The sequence below is a fragment of the Haemaphysalis longicornis genome, unplaced genomic scaffold (assembly GCF_048455015.1).
Source record: "Haemaphysalis longicornis isolate Haplotype H1 unplaced genomic scaffold, Haemaphysalis longicornis Haplotype H1 scaffold_2, whole genome shotgun sequence".
Classification (NCBI taxonomy): domain Eukaryota; kingdom Metazoa; phylum Arthropoda; class Arachnida; order Ixodida; family Ixodidae; genus Haemaphysalis; species Haemaphysalis longicornis.
The window spans coordinates 170,588,061-170,603,469 of NW_027526295.1; the positions used below are offsets into that span (position 1 = coordinate 170,588,061).

At 47.9% G+C, this 15,409-nt stretch overlaps 1 long non-coding RNA gene across 3 annotated transcripts; it reads right to left on the minus strand.

Moving 5' to 3' along the window:
• Nucleotides 1-773: 773 nt before the first annotated feature.
• On the minus strand, nucleotides 774-14,906 carry LOC144167520 (uncharacterized). 3 transcript variants are annotated; one of them, XR_013322021.1, is made up of 3 exons: nucleotides 14,630-14,906; nucleotides 1,486-1,591; nucleotides 774-999 (listed from the first exon to the last, which is right to left on the minus strand). It is a non-coding gene; the product is annotated as an uncharacterized LOC144167520 (long non-coding RNA). The 3 variants fall into 3 exon arrangements; XR_013322023.1 differs by having other exon boundaries at nucleotides 14,614-14,640; XR_013322022.1 differs by lacking the exon at nucleotides 14,630-14,906 and adding an exon at nucleotides 14,570-14,595.
• Between the last annotated feature and the right edge of the window lie 503 nt (nucleotides 14,907-15,409).

The window sequence follows — 15,409 nt, forward strand, 5'->3', positions numbered from 1 at the left end:
TGCACTTTTTATAGAGCCAGTTCGCAACATATAAAATGTATCGGCTATGGTGTAAAAAAAAACTCCCCCCACCTCCCCGAAGGGGATCGGGCGGAAATGCGAATGCATTGAGTGCATCGATGAGTGCGCTGCGGCAAGCAGTAACGGAGAGAGGCGTGCTCTCCACTGCATTTATATACATTTTCCGAGCGCAGCGAGCGGAGAGAGGGTACGCGGAGAGGAGAGAGAGACCCGCGCAACACGCCCGCCCCGCGCGCGAGCTCTCTCTCCCGCCGAGCTCCGCGATGCGAGCGCCCTCACACGCCCGAGCGCGCTCCTCCTCTCCACTCACTCTCCGCCACTCCGCCCGAGCTCCGCGATGCGAGCGCACTCACACGCCCGAGTGCGCTCCTCCTCTCCCCTTGCCCTCCGCTACTCCCCCCCGAGCTACCACCTGCTCCGGTTGCTAGGCGTGCCACAGCTGTTGCTAGGGGTGAGGAGGAGCGCGGAGAGATAACACCTGCGGGCGCACGCCGACGGAGCACGACAACCCCCGACTGTAGCGGCGCGGGTCCGCCGCGCCGAGGCGACGACGACGACGACGAAGGCAGAACTACGAGGCGCGCGCTCACGTGCGCTCGCGCTGGAGGAATGCAGGCGCACGCCGACGGAGCACGACAACCCCCGACTAAGAAATGCATTCGCATTTAAAAGGAAATTAATATCGTGGCGAATTCTGTGATGTATCTACAGCCTTCCCTAGCGGCGCCATCCAGAGAGAGATACGCAATGCATTTTGGCTTGTCAATTATTTATTGCGAAATGTTTCCACCCAGGACGTGTTGCCTCCCACCTTTCGGAGTCTAAGACGGGCACAGAATCACCAAACAGTCAAAAGTCACCACTTCCCATTTATCGGCTGGCAAGTCAGGGTGGCTGGATTGCAGAAGAGTTTTGATGCGCATTCGACTTTTGCTGGAATTCCCATCAGAATCAGTTGATAACAAGATTCTCCCTCATCTGAAAGATAAGGCAGAGAAAAATAATTACGAAGCCGACATCAAAACAAAACTCACGTTCACTACATGATTGTCTACAAGACCTCATTTCTTTATGTTGTTGACGTTCAAATGCTTAGCCCGCTTTAAGAGATCGCAAGTAGATGTACAGCCAGCAGCGCTGAGTGAATATCCCCATTTAAATTATAGGTGGCCAAGGGCAAGAAAAGGAGTCTGGTCTTGGTGATGGGTTTAAATGTAGAGCCGCGCGCAACTCCCCGAAGTGTGTGAGACCCAATAGAAATGGCCAAATCAGTTAGCGAAGATAAAATCGCAATTGGGGATTGAAAAGTTGCTCCTCACTGAGTATTTGGATGCATGAAGGGCAGCAGGAGCAGAAATCCGCGTGAGGCCGGACCACACCATCGCACGTGGCTTCGTCAACGGGTTCACAAGTGCTGCGTTCGCAGTAATCAGGGGAGCACACGATCGCACCAACTTCCCTAACCTGAAGGAAATACGTGCTTCCAAATACGAGCGCCACGAACAAGCCGGGTTTCGATACGGTCATCCTTCTTCCTGGGTGGGACTTGACTTGGGCACGGTAAGCTCACCTGCGTTTCAATAAAGAAAAGGCCGGAAGAAAATCACTTGCATAAGACTCCTCCCTTAATTTGTGTTATAACACATTAACACTTGCATAAGACCCCTCCCTTAATTTGTGTTAGAACACCATTATTGATAGTTGCTATTTTGTAATGGTGAACGGGTGAGCACACTTGGGGGCCATGAGGGATTGCCGCCAATGTGTTAATTTAACTCCCGTATTTAAGGCGATAGCTGTGCAAGTTAAACTCTTGTAAATGGCTGTTTTTTTTCTGTAGAACGCACGTCATACTTCGCGCCCTCGGCAGCAACGTTCGCAAGGAGTGCGTGGAGAAGCCACGGAAGCTTCCAGAATTTCCATGCCTGGTGAAGCGGTGAAGAGTTGCATAGATAAGAGATTGACGTTTTGGATCGACGTTGCCAGTGACATTGCTACCCAATATTTAGGTTGCCTTACCAATAGTTAGGTTCTTTATCATTATAATAAATGGCGGAAGCACTATAACTACGTTTCTATCACTATAGTGATACAGGAGTTCAGGCTACACAGCGTCGCCGTGCGTTCCTGAGCACAAGGATTAGCCATACTGCAACGTCTTGAAAAAAAAAAAACGTTCATGAAACAATACACAGAGTACCTGTAGAGTAGCTGCCTCAAACGCAAACGTTAATTATGAATATCACCTTCATTCTTATTTTTCTGTTAATTTTTTTATGTTTCCGCTCTCCTTATTCCAGGATCATCTTCATATCCGCGAAACATAAACATGCACAAGGCATTTCTTACGGCTCATTTTATTCGCTACGTCTAGCTGCCTTCACAGGCATAGCTACTTGCGGTCCGTTAGTGAAGTACAGGCGTAAATTTTGTTCCGGAGCGATTACGAGCTGCAGCTACTGTATTAAGTGCATATCTGACTATTTTGGAATGATGCTTATGCTTCTTTCAACTTTGCAGTTTGAATTTAGCAAAATAACATTAGTTATCGTTAGCAGCAATATTGGGAGGATCGCTGATGTTTGTTTTGTTTATTGGCGCACGGGCTACTTGGCCAATGAGCGGGAAAAAATTGTCATATTACTGGGGAGGGGTGTATGCGCCGTGACTTCGTTAATAAATATTTGGTGTATACTAGCAATCAGTGGTCAGTAAAATTGAATACAAGCATTTATTAGGTCATGAAAAGATTTGGGCTTCCATTTTAAGTGCCTTATTGAGAAATATTTGCTCCTAGGAAAGAAAGAAACGACGCATCTCAGTGTCGGAGAAAAGCCCTGAGCGCTGTTCACCGATCCACAGGCTAGGGTATTTCCACTACGCAGGTTTTAGGGCGTAAGCGGCTTAGGTGCAGGGGCTGTTGGCGTCTCCTGTCGTCGTCGTCGTAACCGTCATTCGTCTGATGTAGTCATGGTACTAAAACACCGGGAAAATCGTTTACGTCTCACGCTGGAGCGTCACGCGTGCTAAAAAAACACACCGGGGCTCATTTACGCGTCGCGCTGGAGAGCTTCCTGCTGCAAAGGCAAGAGTCTTTTACAGCAATGCTGTATACCTCTACCCCCTGCCCTTCCCCCCCCCCCCCCCATCCCCCCGTCCCCGGTTTCATCAAGAATACACTTATACACTGCATGGTTTGCACCTCCCCAGGTTTCACGTTAGTGGAGATGGTCCGAGATTTTTTTAATCAGCTCAGGCGAGGTAAACTAAACGTTTTTAGATTCACCCGCCTTGTCCCTGCATCCGGCGTTGTCGTCGTCGGCGTCTGCCCCTCCCCCATTCTCCTCACCGCGCCAGGTGCGCTCTCCGCCGCTCACCCCGGCTCCTCTCCGATAGCGAACACTCTCTCTCGAGGGGCATTGGATTGGATTGGATTGGATTTGGATTAGATTGGATTAAAGTGGATTGTGTTGGATTGTGTTGCGTCATAGGCGCTGCAGATGCACTGGCGCCGGCGCGTCCCCTCACCGTTATGCGCGCTATAAAACGCGGTGCCTGCGCCATACCACTCCATCGTTCCAGCGCCGTTCCTCCGCTATCCAACGCTGCAACGTGAGCCCCCTCTGCGTCGCATCTACACAGGGGTTCCCGCGAGGGGAGGTGGGAGTTTTTTTTCGTAATTAATTACACGTTTAGCCTAAAGAGTCGTGTTTAGTGGATAGGGGTCTGTGTATAAATCTGAAAAATGCCTCCATTTTTGTGTTCAGGTTCCCTTAAAGGGACACTGAAGTGATATGTAAACATTGCGGGATTACTTGCGCAAATTGTAGTCCGGAGTCCCCAGACCATGTTTCGACCACCCTGGGCGCGTTTACGCGATTTTATTTAGCAGAAAAATCAATTCGAAAATGCTGTCCTCCTCTCTTTACGCTCGCCCATTTTCTGCGGCGTTTTCGTGTGACGTCGAGAGGAGCCGAGCTCGCAATTGGCTGCGCTACTGCATGGCTCCCCTGCCTTCAGACAGTCAGTCGGCCCAGCGTTTCGTCCGCCGGCCGCCGACGGGTCGTCGCAATTCGTTCGCTCAGTTGAAACGAAGCCAGCAGGACACGTTTGTGAATGGTAGAATCTGCCTTTCTTTACTTGGTTAGTTTGTACACTGTATCTAGCTCCAAGTCAAGGTCGCGTCACACAAGCGCTGCACAAGCGCACATGCGACGCTTCGCTGACTGGCACGCCAGTAGGAAAATATAAGGCCTCTTGAAGGCGGGAGAAGAGTCAGCGAAGTCAATATAGGTACTAAGGAAATAAAATCAACTGATATTTTTACCGTACAGCGTAAAACTAGGGTGCGGGAAGCACTTTTTTGCGCTGGGCGAACAAGCACAGCGGTCAGCAGCACGACTACGCATCTGCGAACGCTTTTCCGTCTACGAAATGCAATTGCTAGACCTGAGCTATTGTGAAAACTCGGGCGAAGCTTACTGCACGAGCGCAATACAACAAATAGTCACCTAAGCTGCTTGAAATGCCAAAACTAAATAAAAGTGTAAACTGGTTGTACAATATATACCCTATATTACCAAGGCCAGCGGAGCCCGCTCCGTGGCCGAGTGGTTTGGGGGGCTAGACATGCCACCGCAAGTATATTGCGAGTCAGGAGTTCGAATCCCCCCGGGTACGTGCTTTTTTTTCTGTAAGGTTAACTTTTTCGTTTTCCGCCGATGTTTTCTATATTGAGTTCACCTTTTTTTGGGCCGCAACGTTCATGGCTCCACGAACTAGTTCACAAAACGCGTGCAGGCTGGCACTGGCGCGCTAGCGAGTTCTCGTTGGCGTGCTGTTGCCATAAGCACCGACTGCTTGCAGGCAGTGGGCACAGGCCAGAATGAACAGACCCTTGGCCTGGTGCGAACACGCTTTTTACGGTACAGGCATAAGTGAGGCAATCTCCAAATATGGGGGAAAAGCGCATGACATTTGGGCGTCTGCGGGTACGCGGAGGGCGTTCATGCACTGCGTAGGTTTCGGCTAGTGAATGCTACGATTCCAAGCCGTCCTAGGAGGCTTATCTTTATGCATTTTTACACTGACAACATGGCAGAAGCGCGGTACGATGATTACTGAGTTATTGAGAATGCCCATCCAACAACGCCAACGGTTGTGTTTTACAGAACCGAAACCGAAACCGAAACTTGTTTGGTTGCTCACCTTGGGCATCGTCCAATCACGGTGCCCGCTCCTCCTAACGTCACAGCTTTAGTTGGTGCGGCCGCCGCAAACCGCACATGGTAGTTTTTCTTCTTTCGCGCTTTGTAAAATAATTACCGATTTGTCAATCGTAAAAGCGATGAAAAGTGTGCTAATTTGAGCCAGTCTACGCAGTGCAAGCAAAAACGGGAGCTTGACAAATTCACTTCAGTGTCCCTTTAAGTTAAACTCAACTAGGACATGAAGCACAGAAAAAAATTATGACCTTTTTACACAAGTTCCTATGGTGTTACTTTCAAAAGGAATGCCTGTCTGCCATATGTACACCCGATTCTTAAACGGCAAAGTGAAAGCCCCACAGATCTTTTTAATTTTATGTTAGGTGCCTACATATAAGTGATTTAATTTCGCGAACTTTTTATTCTGGTTGTGTGTCTGACTTTTTCTGCCGGAGCTTGCGGTGTTTTTTTAATTAATCATTTGATGTCCAGTTTAGTACAAATAGCAGTAGCAGAACCGGCGTTCCTGTCCGCAGCAACAATTTTTGCTATCCGGCAATCGCGGGGAGCGCAGCAGACTTATTTCTAGCCCAATAGAATATGCTGGCATGATAGTGTTTACTCCAGAGTTGATCACTGCATTCGAATCAGGCCGCGCTAAAGGCCTGATTAGAATGCCTTTACTAAGACTGCATAATCTCTGTATGCGACCGAGCGAAATGTTTTCTGTTGTGTTTGTCGTTCTACGGCCATAGCATTACAACGAGCTCTACCCGTGAAAAGGCAGAATTTAGGGTTGAGTGTTTGAAAGTGGGGGAATATGGTCCATGAGTAGCAGATTATACCTTGGAGTTTGCTTGGGTGTCTCTGCGTAAATTCTGACCAGTGATACTTGGGTCGAAGGCTTAAAAATGTTGGTGCATGAGAGCACAGGTAGCTTTCGTATTGTCGATATTTTCAAATGTCATGCCGCATAGGACATTCGACAGTTTACACGACACTATGGCATCAATAGAGGTGGCCTAATAGGTTTCTTAGAATAAATGTCCTCGTGTGTTCATATATGTAGGTAGCATAAGACTGCGGAAGTGAAGGCCGTTTTAAGAATATCCTAGAGTCGTTGTTTGATGTATTGAGGTGTGTCGGGTGCTTTCAGGGTGAAGTGTTTTCCTGGCCGTAATGAGACTGTTGTACCAGGGTTTGACGGCATGCCGTCTGGTCGAGAAACATGCTTGAAATGGTTTGCTGGTAACTAACCAAAGATAACAGCCTCATTATGACCAACAAAACACTTCACTCCTAAGACACACGACACATCTTAATACATCAGATATCCACTCTAGGCATATTCTCACTTCAACCATAATAAGGCTGTGTTGACGCGCTGGCCTTCGAATGACCCCACGTCAGATCCTACATGCAAGATTTCTTTTGAGCTTGTTCGAGCTGTTGCCCGTGGTGGAGCGGTGACTGGGGATATCTGCTTCCAACGCTCCCCTGAAATGCACCACTTCCCTCGGCAGCTCTGGTGCCACTGGCCGGACGGCGTCAAATACAAGGCCTTTTCAGATGCCCTTTCGCTACCCGCCGGGTCGGGTTTTTTGAGGCCCAAACCGAGAGAGTTGGTGCCTTGGCCGAAAATACGTGCTGAGGCGTAGAACACGGCACGGCGGGCGCAGGAATAGGAGTCGGACCTCAGTGTCCATGCCTCCGACCAGGAAGTGAAACAGACACAGGAGACGAGATACTGTCCCGTAGTGTTCACCGCCATTGTTGTTACATAATCCGCAGGCAGGGAGACGGCCACCAAGCGAATCCACCGGGTAATAAGAGGGGGGAGGCGTCCGGGGGAGGGTTCGTCTCTAAACCAGTGTTGCCGCTATGGGTCTTAACAGAAGCTTGATGCCGCTCCGCTTCCCAGTGAGCCACGTCACCATATCTTGGAGAAAGCGTAGCTTGCTTTCTCCAGGCTTCGTGGTATGTGATGATCTGCGTTACTTTGAGGATTAGTGATTTCCTGCCAGGTGAGGGATAGCCGACGTCTATCGGGTTTCGCCATTCCTATACTGTCAAAACAGTTCGAATTTTGCACTTCAACTTTCACTAAAAATGCTTGGGAGAAAGGTTCACGTCTTAACCATCGTTTTCTTAAGAAAGGGCATTTCAGTTCTTTATGAAAAGGTTCTGATCAATCATGAAAATAATCTCCAGATATCATGTTATTCCATAAGTCTTTCGGTCCAACGTTTGCCCTCGTTAAAACCTCAAGGAAAATAAAACTTCAAACGTTGTTCATGCATACCGACGCTAAATGATTAATCTTTCGTTCATTAGACTCATCGCAGAGGTCAAAACGGCCGGGCTAGAAACTCATCATATTGCTATTACATTCTACCCCTTAGGAACATTATGAGTAATGTAGTGTCAGCTTTTCGTGAAAAGTGACCGAAGTGGGCAGAGGGTTCTGTTTTGTTCAATGAACAAGTGTGTCGAAAGTCGAATACTAGAGGGGCCAGCAGCAAATTCACTTCATAGAAATTGAAAAAACAAATGCAAAATTGAGTTGCTTAGGGCGTTGGTTACTACCAATGGGTGAAATTATTCATATAAATATAGGAAAGTGTGTTTGAGTACACATAATTATGGTGACTACAACTATGGTGGTTGAAAACTGTATTCAGTAGTTACATCTGCTGGAAACGATGTTATAGCAGACAAACAAATACACGAGAATAACCCCCAAAATTGCCCAGCCATGCAACAAATAAGGCACTTTCGCAGGGTTCTTTAAAGCGAATAGCGCATTTACACCATTGTATTCGACCCATTTCTTTAAATGTGAAAATTTTAAGTTGCGATGTCGACTTACAATCGAAACTAAATCTTGTACCGCCGGCGATGGCAAACTCAGGGATGCAACGGCGTAGTTGCAATGTGCATTCGCTTTGCGACTCTGCGTATTGCCTATAATAATTATATTCAGAACGCTCGTCCGCTCTGCTCTTACTGCGTTCACGGTAATACACGTGGCATTTTCAGTTGGCTCTTTCGGGAGCTCTGAAGAGTGGCGCCGTGTAGCTGGTTGTGGTATTGGTGATGGTGGTGATCCCGGCTGGCCTGAGAAGGCAACGTCACCCGCTTGGCGTAAGCATAGATAGGACTTTTAAAGGACCTTCTTGCGCCGCGAGTACAATGAGTGGCTGTCGGCGAATAAGCCAGAACCAACGCCGCCTGTATTAACATTACCTGACGCGTCGCGCGCTTTTCAATGGGAAGGGTAGGGGCGCTTAGTTCAGGCACTGATCCGCGATGTGGCGCGTGCCGGCGGACATCTCGCCTTACGTCACTGCTCGCGAGTCGCGAACGCTGCACCCACTTCTACGACGTGTGTCTGTCAGCTTGCCTGTTGGGCTTCAAGGGCCGTTTCGCTTACATCTTAGCCGCGACGGGGCGCTAGTTCCGTGGCGCACTGGGGGATCTCGTTCAACGTGTCGCTCGCTTCATACTTGCTGCATTTTCCAAAGATAAAGACGGGGGCGGACTGAAATACTGTATGAACATACTGATTGTCGGGTAGACATATAGCTAACAGAAAAACGATATTTTCGGATGGGGCAGCCATTATTTTACTGATATTTTTCTTTCTGGAGTATTTAGAGAAGAAAAAATTGCGTGCACGTTTTTTGTCCAGGCGCTCACTTCAACTTTCCAATAATATCACATGCTTGGAAACTTCAGAAAATTATAGGAAACAAAAGGATAAGCAGCTGCGATCCCGCCACGCTGTCCGGGCGCTTCTACAGTACAGTCCTCAATTTTAGAAGTGCGTACCGATGCGGAGTGCGAACAGGGGGGTCAAAACAATACCTAAATGCGGAGGGGATAGAGGTGGGATGCCCCACTCAGAAAATTTCAGGGCCTGTGATCCGAGTAGATAAGCGCGCAAAGCCGGCATCAGCCTGCGGCAGCGCAAGGGATTTTGCGTCGTGACAAAGGAAGTTTTATCAGTGACAGACCATGACAGACAGGCATGGTGAAAAACAAGAAGGCGTAGGAGCGCCGCCTCCGGAACGCTAAACAAACTTTCCACTATTTTGCATAGTTTCCGAGAAGCGGCGCTGGATGGCGGACACGAAAGCACGCTGGAAGGCTACGGAGCGATGAAGGGTAGGAGAGAGCAACAGGAGAGTGGCTGTTTGGCCATTTTTCGCTCACGCGTTAGGCACTGTTTATACAGGCGGCGTTGCGAGAACTCACATTAGCCGGGCTCATTGTATAGATGGCCGCTTTGGGTACTGTGTGCAGTTGTTTGTTTTCTGCATTCTCGGCCTTTTTGCAATGCTATAATGCGGTCTTCTGCGAACTCACACACTGGTCGACGGCGTGCTTTGGGATAACGTTAGCCGTGGTGGAAGCAGCAGCACTTGTGAAAACGATGACTAGCGAGGACCAGCTGTCGGTCAGGTGACTAATATCACTCAAGAGAAATGTGTAGAAACAGTGTCTACTGCCGGTGATGACATACGGAGCTGAGACTTGGCGCCTCACTAAACAAATTGAAAACAAACTTAGATCGGCTCAACCGGTCACGGACGGAAAAATGGTAGGAGTAACACTCAGAGGCAGGAAAAGATCTTCCCGGAGCAGGGAACCAACTCTAGTAAAAGAAAGCATAGTGCAAGTAAAGAGAAGACATTGACGTTGCCTTACCATGTAGTGAGACTAACCGTCAACCGGTGGGCAATTAGGGTAGCTGAGTGGATGCCAAGAGACGGGTCTAGAAAAAGGCGAAGGCCAATAACAAGATGGAGGGATGACACGAAAATTCTGGGGTCAACGGCGGACTCGAGCGCCGCAGGACAGCAGCGGTTGGAAGTCAATAGGCGAGGCTTTCGCCGTGCTGTGGGCCTAAATAAGTTCTTAATGTTCCTGTTTTTGTTGTTCTTGTTGTTCTGGTTGTTCTTGTTCTTGTTCTTATTGTTCTTGTTCTTGTTCTTCTTGTTCTTGTTCTTATTGTTCTTGTTCTTGTTAATGTTGTCGTCGTTCGTCGTCGTTCTTGTTGTCGTTCGTCGTCGTCGTCGTTGTTATTGATGATGATGATGATGATGATGCTGTACCTTTAACGGGCTCGCTAGTTCCTTTAATCCAAATAAATTAATCAACACAATAATTTAACCAATTCACATTAGCCCAGCACCTCAACCCATTAATCCACTAAAAATAAAACGTGTTGCTGGGATAGTTGATACATACTTCATGGGAGGCTTAGCTCAACGAAGAGGAGTATGGTGGCAGACGAGCAGACGAGACATCGCCTGGGCGGAATGCCGTGCCAGGCGAATCACGTTTTTTATTAGGAAAGTTTTGAATAGTCGCGCCTGTCTCGTCTGCCACCGTCCTCGGTTTCCTTGCGCTGAGCCTCTCACTAATCCACTCCTGTTTACCCCCTAATACGCACCCATGCACCGCTTATAGTAAAGTTGAGCTGATCGAGATGATATGGAGATGCTGTCGCATCTACTTTAAAAGTGTGGTTGCGAAGGCGTCAATGTTTTCTTTTTTCTTTTTTTTAAATTCTGGTGCTCTTTTAGAGCAGCAAACAAAGGACACGAAGTCCCTGAACAAGAAACGTTGCGGTGGCGTAGAGCAGAGCGAACTTTCGTGTCGCTCTTCTGTTTGTATATGCCGGCTAATCCAAGCAGAATACGTCGAAGATGCGGAGTTATTGTGGATGATGTTCCCGAAAGGTCAGAGAAAACCAGCTGAACATTAAAACAAAGGACGAAGTGTTAACAAACAAGTTGGTGCAGGGACCAGCAGTGGCCCTGTCACTTCTCTGTTCCCGAAAGTATTTTGAGGGTGTAGAGATGCATTCATATTGACAACACATTCTGTGTGTTACACAAATATTAGACTCCATGGGCATAGAAACTATAAACAAAAACGCATGACACGTTTCCTCGGAATACAAAATCTGACTTTACTTATTATTTTCACACCACAATCAATCTGTACTAACTGACCCAGTTCGGGACTCTTTTGATTTTTATTTTTTCTGCATTCATGATGGAGGCGAAAAGCGAAAACGCCCGTGTGTACGACCTTTTGGCGCACGTTAAAGATCCCCAGGTGGTCAAAATTAATCCGAAGCCCTCCACTATGGCGCGCCTCATCATCTGCGTTGCGTCGGTGCGTTCAACCCTACAGCAATAATCTGCAAACACAGGAACATTTGGCCGATTCCATGTATTAAACGGTGACCATAAGACCCTGATAACTTGATAAAAAAATCTTGTTTAATACGCCGTGTGATAGTTCTATGAGGATGTGGAGAGCGTGGTCGGACGATTCTGCCGCATTATTTCTCGGCAGCTTCTCCCGTTTGTCTCAGCAATGCTTCCAAATCAAAGTTCTCTCTTTACCAGACTGCTTGGCTCGAAATCTTAAGTGTTTAGAATCATTCCAGGAACCAGTCCAGAACGGTTCCTTCTATTCGCTCCGGTTCGGGTTCAGCTCTAAAATCGCAGAAAAAATACGAGTTTCGTTCGGCTCTGATTCCTCGCAAAATTTTAGGTTCGGTTCGGTTGCCGGTTCAGTTCCGGTTCCGGTTAGGCGCCTTGATTTGTACTAGGGATTTCGCCGTGAGACATGGGGTCTCTTTCGTCGAAGCTAGCATTACTGGGGTTCATGAGCTCCTTAAGTTACTGCGATAGAGATGGATTGCTCATCGCGTCAGAATTTAGGAATGCGGTTGTGCACCGCGGCAACGAAACAGATTTTTCGGCAGGAAAAGAGCCCCGGCCAGGCTCGCTCGAGTGGTTTGGGAACATTTGGAGGATAAGAGAATGGGGCTTGGAATATGAGGCGCTCAGGTTACTTGTACGCATTTAGAACAGGAATCTAACTGCAGTTTAAAAGTTTGTTTTACACTCCTGTAGCTAATATTATAGTGAATATCTTAAAGTATTCTCTTCGCTTCATCACATCAACAAAATATCGAACACGTTAAAACGCCCACCAACTTCTAGAACTTCCATCTCCATCTATAGGGACTGATTGACTCCAGGATTCCCCGGAACGAAAATCCCAAACTTTAAGAAGCTCTTAGGCACCTTTGAACTTCTCGCACGTAAGTTCTGCGCCGAGCAATATATATAGCACAGAAATACCCATGCAGAACCTTTGGTCACAGAAATTCAAGGCGCACACAATGCCTTGGGAAAGAAGCGCTGGCACGGAAGTTTCTCGCACACTCAAGCACATACAAGAGTTAACTTTTACCGTGTCTCAGCAACAGATTACGCAAATAACATTCTTTGCGGTGGTAGGTTACGTTCACGAGCAGCTAGTGGAGGTGATGTTGCTTGACAGCGCCATCCTTGGCAGACAGAAAGTATAATTTTTTCCTAACGAAAAAAATGGCGGAAAGCTTTAGCACGCAGGTAAGTAGTTTCAGAATAAGACCATCGTATCACGATACTGAAGCATCCCTTAGCGATGTTTCTGCGTAAAAAAGATAACTGCACAATTCATCGGCAAGCATCGATTGAAAATGAGAAGCATTTTTGGTCTGAAGCATGCACTCGCTATTATTTGAGAAAAACGCCCACGTAAGCATTAGTGAATCAGATAACCCTGTCGTGTATGACTGCGCGTGAAAGTCGTGACAGTGGAGCGTGTTCGTGCAGCGTTTCTACCAGCGACAGTTGTTACGACAAGTTCCAGTTCATTTGTGATAGAAGGCCAGAAATCCGGACAGCTTTTACCGGAGCACGCTGACGTGCCAAATTCCTTTTTGACGCTGATGGTGAAAAAAGGCTTTGCAGTATACGTCGTCAGCGACAGTACGAGCAATGTTTAAGATCGTCAACGGAATAAAAACTGTCGTTAGGGTCATGAACGTTGGAACGCGTGCAGCAGTAGCAGCGAAGGTTTAAGTAGCTTGAGGAGTTTGCGCGGCGACCAGGGAATCGTTCGCATCGGCAACTTACGACAGTGTAGGAGTTCTAGCGCAGGGTTGACTCAGTAAACCAGTTTGCAGCGGGATCACGGATTCCGCCAGGATGCCACCTAGCCTTCCGCAGCTTGACAGTTGGCGGTAGAAGTCTCGGATCTGATTTCCGAGCGCTTCGCTCTTTGGCCGTCGGCTGCAACTTCTTTTTTCCCTGCCCGCCCCTGCATCCGGTATCAGCACGTGCGCATAACCCCCTTCATTCACAACCCCTGTGACACCACTCCCAAGAAAGCTAGTTTGGGACTGCGTGCTTCTGAAACTGTGCAACCGGAACTGGCTGTACCTGTATCACAGGCTGTGCCGCTTGAAATCTTGAGTAGACGTTAATCTTACGATTCAGATTATTTTATTTTGTGCTTAACCTAAAGAAGTGACAGCACGATTCCACGATCAGACTTTCAAGCGCCACATACTGAGACAGGGAACGTAAAGGCAGAGACATGCGCTAAATGGACGGAGCGCATGCCTCTGTGAGCCTTTACGTCCTCTGTCTATATATTTGGCGCTTGAAATTCTTATCATAGATTACCAAAGAGCGCGAACCCGCACGTTGTTAAGTATGATTACGACAAGGCCACATCTAGCAATTCTCTTGGGGAGAGGGGCGCTGCCAGCGTTAGGCCTGGTTCACACTGTTACAGCAACTGTCGTAATAACTTTAAAGAATAACGTCACTTGACGTCTCAACCAGCCGAACTGTGTGACACACCGTTTTTTTTTAAGCCCCATAGCTCACGAAATCGCTTTTGCGTCGGTAGTCTGAACATAACATTACTTTTCTTGCACATGTGCTTTAATTCGGGTAGTTACTGGGCTTACCTGATGACGTTATTTAAGCGCCTTGGGTGTTATTTCAACATTTCGAAAAAGACATAGGGCTAATCTTACTAGAGGGAAAGTTACACTGTATTGTGCGCTGCCTAAAATTGGGGTGGGCTCTAATTTGTACATATAACGAGAGCTGCATTTCTGGCTAGAGTGCACAAAGAGATAACAGAGCAAATTGGGAGGCGCACCAATTGGGAACCCCAAAATTGACTCTAAGGGGGCATAATAATCGTAGCGACAAGAAGCCGAGCGGGACATCCCCTCCTAGTTACTCCAATTTCTTGGATTTAAATCGCTGAAAGTAATTGAATTAACGTGACCTGGCAAGAAGCAATGTTTGCAAATTTGCAAATAAGCTTGGGGGCTTTAGTTTAAGTCAGAAATTTACCGTGCACCTTTCTTTAGAGCTGTTTCAACTTGCAATATAAGCTCTGCAATACCGACAGGTGTGACAGCGGATATTCCAAAAAAAAAATACACAGCAGTAAAAAAGCTCCACCTTGTCTGAACCCCGGCGGTTGTCAGTTTGGTACAGAAACTCACGAGCGGGCGGCCATACCTCCATCGGCTCACCGCAGCTGAAGCGTTCCCGCCGCTCTCAGGTGGTCCGCGCTGCGTTGAACAGACTTCGCACACATGCGAGAAACGTTGCAGCTGGCGGGCGCGGCCTGCGACCGACTACCGAGCCGCCGGGCAGACGCAGACGCACGCAGACGCGTTGCACTCGCTTCCTCCGCAGGCGGCCTTGATACGTACAACTACTCATCCGCTGCCGCTTACTTCCCGCGCTAAGCTAAGAACACAGCGGCAGGTCACGGGCGCGCTTGATATGCCGTCGGGATGGCGCGCGCAGTACGTGCACCAAGACATGGGAATATGGCTTTCTTCGGGATAGGTAATCATAAGTAAGCAAACTTCCTGACCACATTAGACAATTTAAAATGGCGAAATCTGGCTCTAAATATAATTGTGTACAGTCAAGGACAAACGAAAGGCAAACATGAAAAAATAAACCAGACCACGCAAAATAAAAAATACTGTACGTTGAAATTAAATCAAGGTGAGCTTTTGGTATACGTGGAAAGCCACATTTTCCCACTTTGGTTTTGTAATTAAGCCACGCGTCGTTTCATTTGGCTTGCATGTACACGCCGCGGTGGTTTAGTAGCTAAGGCTTTGCGCTGCTGACCACAAGGACGAGATTTCGATTCCCGGCGTCGGCGGCCGGTTTTATGATGGAGGCGAAAAGCAAGAACGCCCATGTGTTCGAAATTTCGGAGCACGTTAAAGATCTCCACGTGGTAAAAATTAATCCGGAGCCCTCCAATACGGCGCGCCT